Source organism: Psammomys obesus, unplaced genomic scaffold (assembly GCF_907164565.1).
Source record: "Psammomys obesus unplaced genomic scaffold, mPsaObe1.curated_primary_1811, whole genome shotgun sequence".
Classification (NCBI taxonomy): domain Eukaryota; kingdom Metazoa; phylum Chordata; class Mammalia; order Rodentia; family Muridae; genus Psammomys; species Psammomys obesus.
The window spans coordinates 3,847,013-3,854,894 of record NW_026596234.1 but is presented as its reverse complement, the minus strand read 5'-3'; positions in this window follow the sequence as shown (position 1 = coordinate 3,854,894).

Here is a 7,882-nt window from a genome sequence, read left to right as displayed (position 1 = left end):
TGTGTGTGTGTGTGTGTGTGTGTGTGTGTGTGTGTGTGTGTGTGTGTTCCAGTGGAGTAGCCTGGTACCTCACTAATGGACTGGCCAAGCTGGCTGTCTAGGACAGCAGCTAATTTCAGAAGCTCCAGATTCCTGTCTTAGGTTTGTTTCTACTGCTGTAATTGGCAAACACCATGACCTTGGGGAAGAAAGGGTTTATTTTATCTTATACTCCTAGGTCACAGTCCATTGATGAGTGACAGTGAAGAACTCAAGGCAGGAACCTGGAGGCAGGACCTGAAGCAGAGGCCACAGAGGACTGCTGCTTCCTGGTTTGCTCAGCCTGCTTCCTTCTGCAACCCAGGACCAACCACAGTGATCTGGGCCTTCTCGTATCTATCATGGATTAAGAGAGTGCTCTATAGAGTTTTCTACAGAAGCGTTTTCTCAAATGAGGCTCCTCTTCCTGGATGACTCTAGCCTGTGTCAAGTTGAAAAAGCTGACCAGCTCAGTCACATCTCAGGTGGACCAGCATCTGTGCCTCACTGGGAATCTGGGAGCTAGGGAGGTAAAGGCAAGAAGATCATACTCTCAAGACCAGCCTTGACTACATAGCATATTGGAGGCCCATCTGTTTACATAGTAAATTCCTTCTTAGGCGGAGTTACTTATAGAGTGAGACCCTCTCTCAAGAAAAAAAATAAAGTTTGGGAATCTCCAGCACCGGGGGAGAAGCTGGGGGTGATGGCTTGCATCTATAATCTTAGCGCTGAGGAGGCAGAGGCAGGACCCCTGGGAATTGCTGAACAGCTTGTCTATCTGAATTGGTGAGCTACAGGTTCAGTGAGAGAGCCTGTCTCAAAAAATAGAGTGTGCTTGCAACAAGGCTCAGCAGGTAAAGGCGCTTGCTGTGTAAACCTGAGCGTGATCCTGGAGTGTGATCCTTTACTACGTAAGGTAAAGAAGAGAACTGCCTCCACAGAGTTGCCCTCAGACCTCTACATATACGTGCCATGCATGGTACATGTGTCCCCACAGGAATCATCACACACACACACACACACACACACACACACACACACACACACACACGCCATTTTAAAACTCTAAGTTTAAGAAGTGATTAAGGAAGACATCTGATATAATCTTTGGTCTCCATATATACATGCTTGTGCTCTCTCTCTCTCTCTCTCTCTCTCTCTGTCTCTCTAGTTTTTGCATGTTTTTTTCACCAAGAATATCTATTCCTGCTCAAAAATACAAAAGACCAGTCCATATCCAAGGACACTGGACATTTTTGAGTGCTATCTATAAAGCTCCTTTTTAAACAATTTACCCCTTCTCTCCATGCCCACCCCATCCCAAGATGACAAAGAATAAACTATACAGTCACTGCTCTGGCCTATTTGATTGGACCAAGGTTGGATACCTTAAAAACTTGTCTTCTTGGAGTTTAGAAGTTGAGCTGTGAGTTAGTCCATTCCCTTCTGCATTGTACACAGAGAGGAATGAGCTTCAGATACTGGGAGAAAGAAGGAATCCTTACATGTGGAACAAATAGGAAAGCAAGCATGGAGGGAGGAAAAGAAAGGGAGCCCTCGCTGGCCCTTGGTGACATTCATCTCTGTCTCATCTCCTTGCAAGACTGGCCCTGCTTTGTACTTGGGTTTCATGCAACAAGACACTTTTCTCTCAAGAAGGCCCTCACAGACCCCTCTGCTCCTGTAACTAGTTAATGACCTCAGTGTGGGCACCCTCATATAATTCACCAGAGAACCCACTAATTACTAGCTTTTATTGCTCCAATTCCAAAAGGCAAAGAGAAAAATCGTCCTCAGTTGCTCCTAAACAACCCTGGCTCCGCAGTAATTGGGTCAAACTGGGTCATATGTCCATCTTTGAACTAGTCACTGAGCTAGGAAGCCACAGGGTAGGGATGGGTATGGGTCTGACATTCAGTCTTTGAACCCAAAAGATGTTTTTCCCTGAGAAGAAAATGAGTGACAGGCAAAAAAAGACCACCAAGAGCCCACTGAAGGTGCCTAGCAACACAAGAGCCCTGATTAAGACATCATTTCTGTCTTGAATTAAGTGGAGTGCTTCTGCAAAAAAAAATAAAAATAAAAAATAAAATAAAACCCGTGATTTTCATCAATTTGCAGACTACTAATAGGAAATGTACCCTGACAGGCTCATTCAGACACTTCCTTCATGCACATGTCTTTACAGGGTTTCTAAAGAGCCAAACATCTTCTTTATTTCTCTCCCCATCCCATGGTACAAGAAACAGGTGAGGGGAGGAAGCAGTCAGTGGTGGAAACTCACATTGTGATGGAAGGGATGGTCTTTCTTTCAGTCACAGCATAACCACAAGTCAGGGGCCAATGATATTGTTGCCACACGAAAAACCCCACACCCATTTATTTATAGCTAATTTCCAGTCACCCTTGGAATCAGAGTGTCTTGGGCTTACTTTGGACATAGGATCCAGGAGCCCAGGTCCTAGGTATAGAAGTGATCAGGAACATCTCAGGCTTGTCATTGAATATTCAAGGCTATTTGGTGGTGATAGAGACCACCCCACTGGGTCTTTTGCTGAGATCTGGGGTGGGTGAAGTCTGAGGGGCTTGCTTTTTTCACTTGGTATCAAGTCAGTATTTAAAAATCAAAAACCATTCTTAAGACTTCTCTCTTTCCTGGGTGCTCTTGATCCAAAGAGTGTCTGAAACTTCTGGGTGGCTGTAAGGTCCAAAATGATCCAGCCCCCAGCTTCATTGTACCAAGGAACTCGCATGACTTCAAAGATTCCTTCCTTGCAGTTTCCTGAATCCCTACCCATCTCATGACCTTCACTTAAACTGTTTCCCTTCTGGAATGTTCTCTTTCCCTCAGCCCCCCTCTGCCCAGACTATGTCTATTCCATTCTTACCCAACCAGGTCAAAGCCTTGTGGCTTTACATTCCAAAACCACTTGCGTGGCCCCATCACCTATGCGGTCTCCTCTCAAAGCAAAGCTGTACCTAGAGCTAGCAAAGGCAGCTTTGGCAACCAACCATGACTTCCCAAAGGCCCAGCAGAGAGCTTCATGGGTCAGCCATGGCTGAAATTCTCCCACTATCTTCCTGAACCACTTTAGCAGCTTGTATCCTCATCTCCAACACCCTGTATCACACAGCCTCTCCACGGAGCTGCTCATCTTCAGCTAGTGGCCTCGACCTCCCACAGATGGCCTGCATAGCACAGATGTGGTAAAGGCTCCTCTGCTAATAGGTACAGACAGACACTAGTGCCCTGATAACACACTCTTTGCTGCTCTTGGCCAGTTACCTTCATTGTCCATTTACCATGTCTCTTCTTTCTCCCTATAGCAAAGGTCTATCTGTCTGTCTCCCTCCCTCCCTCCCTCCTTGGTGTGTAACCCAGTGGTTGAATATGTGTGAGGATGAGGGGGTATATATACATATGTTTGTATGTGCTCGTGGAGGCCAGAGTTGGTCACCCTCAGTTGTCCCTCAAGAGCCTTCCACCTTGTTTGCTGAGATAGAGTCCCTCACTGACTAGGCTGGCTGGATATCCAATGCCAGGGGGCCTCTAGTTTCCATGCCCTAAAATGGAACCATTAGTGTGAGCCACCATACCTAGCTTGTGGGGTCCTGGTTAGGGCCTCATGCCTTCAAGGCAAGCACTGTATCACTGAGCTATCTCCCCTCAGCCCAGGTTTGTAGTGTTCCATCCGAAGGCTGAAGAAGTTTCTCTAGGATTTATTCTAAGATTCCCACAGACCCCGGGGACTGACGTCTGCAGGGCTGCCTGCTGTCAGAATCCAAGGCACAATGAGTAGATGAAAGGGCATACACAACCCACGCTGAGCAACTACTGGGAAGGGGCATAAAATTCTCTGCAAAGTAGATTATTTTTCTTTGTGACTGTGTGTGGAGTTTGGCACAGTACAAGTGGCAAAGATAATAATTTGAATTTCCTCATGATTTCTTTTAATTTTGGATTTTATTAGGGAGGAATTATTCATTTGGCTTGTACGCATTAAATTTTATTCAACTCGTATGATTGCATATTAATAGAGTTACAGCCTGCTTGCTGCCTTAATGCTATGTTTTCAAGGGACTTGATGAAGAATTTCTCAATTTTGTTATGCAAGGTTGTTTTTGCTATCCTTTGCTTTGTTTTGAACTCCAGAGCCAACAGACTCCATTTGTTTCAGCTCTCGAAAGGCTCCTCGGCCACGGTGACTTACCTTCAAGGGCATGCCTCAGGGTGCCATGGTTCTGAGTGCCTAGCACTGTTTCTTACTGTCTACATGTTGCCTAGATTTACTTGGTCGGATTTGAGAGATCAAATAAAATGCTCGGTGTTTAGGCTTTTTCTGTCCCGGTGACATGTTGATTCACTAGAGGTCATCCCAGACTTTAGAGGTGTAGTTTTCATTGTTACGGTGACTTTTCCTTGATTGACTTTGGACTGGAGAGATGGCTCAGCAGTTAAGAGCACTGGCTGCTCTTGTAGGAGACCCAGGTTCAACTCCTGGTACCCACATGGTGGCTCACAGCTATCTATAACCTCAGTTCCAGGGGACCCAATACTCTTTTCTGATCTCCACGGTCACCACGCATGCATATGGTCCACATACACACATGCAGCCAAACGCATTCCCTTACAAAATAAAAATAAATAAATCTAAGCACCTCCCCCCACAACTTAAACAACAACAACAACAAAATACCAAGTTCCTACCTAAGTTTTTGGATGACTTAAAAAAATGTGTGTCCATTCCAGCAGGGATGGGACTCTCCCCAAGTCCAGCCTGGAGAACCAATGAGCTTATTGCGTGGTGACTTATGATCACTGTCAGTCCCATCCCACCACAGCAACAACAACTAAGGAAAACCCACAGCACTGAGGAGTCCATCTCGTCTGGCTGTTTACTCCTCATATAAGCTCAGGGAAAGGCTCGGCCTTGTGAAGGTCTTTTGGTTATGGGCACGCCTTGTGAGCCTCTCTCCTCCCTCTGCAAGAGAATATTTATAGGGCTGCCTCTGGTGATCGCTGATGGTATAAATGTTCCTATTCAAGGTGTTGATGATCATAGTCAACCCGGAAGTTGCAGCCAAGAGACACCTACAAAAGTAACCCTCCACTCCCCCAAGACTATAGGTCCCTGCTCAGCTGACCCCTGCTCTGGTGATCTCTGCTGGATTGGCTGGGTGTCTACAGGGTAGCTTGACTGGATGAATCCAGCATGGACTTGGACTCTGCTTCATGGAGGCACTCTGGAAGGTTTCCCTGGGCTTTTCCTTGAGGTTGAGGTAGGAGGCATTGGCGAGAAGAAGCACAGATGGGCTGAGGATCTAAGATCCTTCCTCTTTGAATTGTTCAAAGTAGGTGCCAAGGCATCCCTAATCAAAAAACATGGGAAAACTACTTCCTAGAAGCACGTTATAAAAGGCCTGGGAAAACACAATTAAACATAATTGTGTTTGTCACAGCCCAGTAGCAAACGCAGCATTCTGTGTTCTATCGCAGAACCATGACTCCACTGCACTCCAGTTCCGATTGGTCCTTGTTACAGTCAATGCCACCTTGACCTTATCGCAGGGATGCGGTGTGTATCTGACGGAATGGCCTCACCCAGCCTCTGGCAGTATGGGATCAGTGTGCCAACACTGCCCCTGGTGTACTGCCCCTGGTGTTCTAGAGGTCCTGACTACTGCTGAATGAACAGTAAGTAGTTTGTGCTGCCATGGTTTAGTATTTCTTTAAGCAGCTGCTGTTTGGTTAAAGAACCAACCTGTCTGGGCTCCAGTTTCTTTGGGAACACACTCAGGAAGTGGCAGCCATTCTTCCGGTGCTCGTTCGTGCCCAGGGCCCAGAACCAAATTTGTCTTCAGGGGAATTATGTCGAATAAATTAATTAACGATGCAAGCCCAATGGGTTTTGTTTTGTTTTGTTTGTTTTTTAATTGAGGCAGGAAGAGGATATAAGAGAAAGAAAAAAAGAAGATTTGTCTGGCAGTTTATTCCTCAGGAATAAAGGTACCATGTAATGTCCTTTCTGGTGTCAAATGCCCAAGCTGTTACGCTGCTAACAAAGGAGAAAACGAAAGGAAGAGCAACGGCATGGAGTTTCTTCAGAACTTTGAAATACCCCCCTTTCCCTGTTAGAGCATCTAAACCATGTAGACGGCCAAGGGCGCTGATAGTGCCTGGGGGTGGGGGTGGGGTGTCCACGGTCATTCTAAACAGTGCAGAAACCCCATTAGTGAGACTGGAGTGCTGTGGGGGACAGGACCTCGGTGGGAGAGGATTAAAATGTCTCCTAGACTATAGGGGTTCTCTGTGGGACACTGGCATATTTGAAATAGGACACTTTGGCCTAGGAGAGAGCTTCTGGGCATGGGAATTCCTGGGCCCAGATGCTGGGAAAATCCTCAGCAGACCTTGGGATTTGGGTCTTCCGCAGCTGAGCTGCAGCTGTGCGGTTGGAATTGGAGCCGGCCACAGGTGGCGCCACCTGTTTCGCTTACCAAGTTTGTCCCTTCCTTGTCAACTGAGGCCTAGTCTTTACCCCCTTCCCAGAGCCGGGAGAATGTGGGAGAAGAATGGAAAAGGACCATTTGCTGAAAGGATTAAAAAGATGGGCATCCGGCCTGGAGGCCTTCCAGAACCCAGGGCCCACAGCCGCAGGGCTGGAACAGCAGAGCGCGTCCTGTGGCCAGGGGTGGTGGATGGAGCTGTCCTAACGTCACTCTCTGCACCTGCAGTGGTGTGTGGTCAACAGTGTGATGCGGGCCCCATAAGTTCAGAGTTCATAATTGTTCTGACAGGGCGTGGACTGGATCATCTTTTCGAATTATCTATGAAAAAGCAAATTAAGAGCCTAAGCCTTGCTTGCATGGGGCATGCCCACTTCCTGGAACAAACTCTCTCCTGCCTTCCAGAGCATCTGTTGCTCTGTCATAAATTAATAAGGTAATTGCCAGTGAGTCTTCTGGTGGGCGGTGTTCTCGCCAGTCTTGTTTTAAAGCCATGCATAGGGGTTGGGGAGACGGTTCCGCTGGTAAAAGGCCCGTTGCGCAAGCAATGAGGACGTGAGTACCTGTTCCCATCGTCCACCTAAAAGCCAGGCAGGGTGCCAGGGTGCTGTAAAGCCCATCATTAACAGGGCTGAAGGCAGGCAGATCCCTAAAACTCATGGGTCAGCCAGCCTTGGTGATTCAGGTTCCGTAAGAGAGCCTGTCTCAAAAAGCAAATGGAGATCAAAGACATCAACCTCCAGGCTTCACAACATGTTCTTTTGTATGGACACACGTGAATGTGTACATACACCACATCCAAATGGCACTGGGAAGAATGATGATGGTGCCAGAAGTAAGGTCCCAGGCAGTAGCTACTCATGTGGCTTCCTATACCTCATAGTCTTCTTCACCGGTAGACCGGCGGGATGAGCAGGGGTCAAAGGCTTCTGTCTCCATCTTTTGACATGTAAAATGTTGTGGTTATGAAACCATCAGCCTCTTGCCAATAGGTAGCATCAACAAGAAGGTGCATAGAAACCTTGAGATGATGAAGGACTCCACGCCAGACCGACCTGGCTAACTTCTCCTGAGCATCTGATAACAAATCTTTAAGATCACATATTACTACTATAAGTCAGGTTGCTGCTCACAGGCTCATAAGGATAAACAACTCAAGGCAGAGGAGTGCTGATATGGCTCTGGCACAGAGTGAGAACTCATCCTGGAGGGTCTGGGTAGTGAGCACCTGCAGCCGTTCAAAGGGGAAAGGTAGGCACGCTTAAGCTGGGCACGATAGCACAAGCCTGCAATCCTAGGACTCAGAAATCTGAGAGAGGAGGCTGTAGAGGTCAAGGCTAGCCTGGAACACACA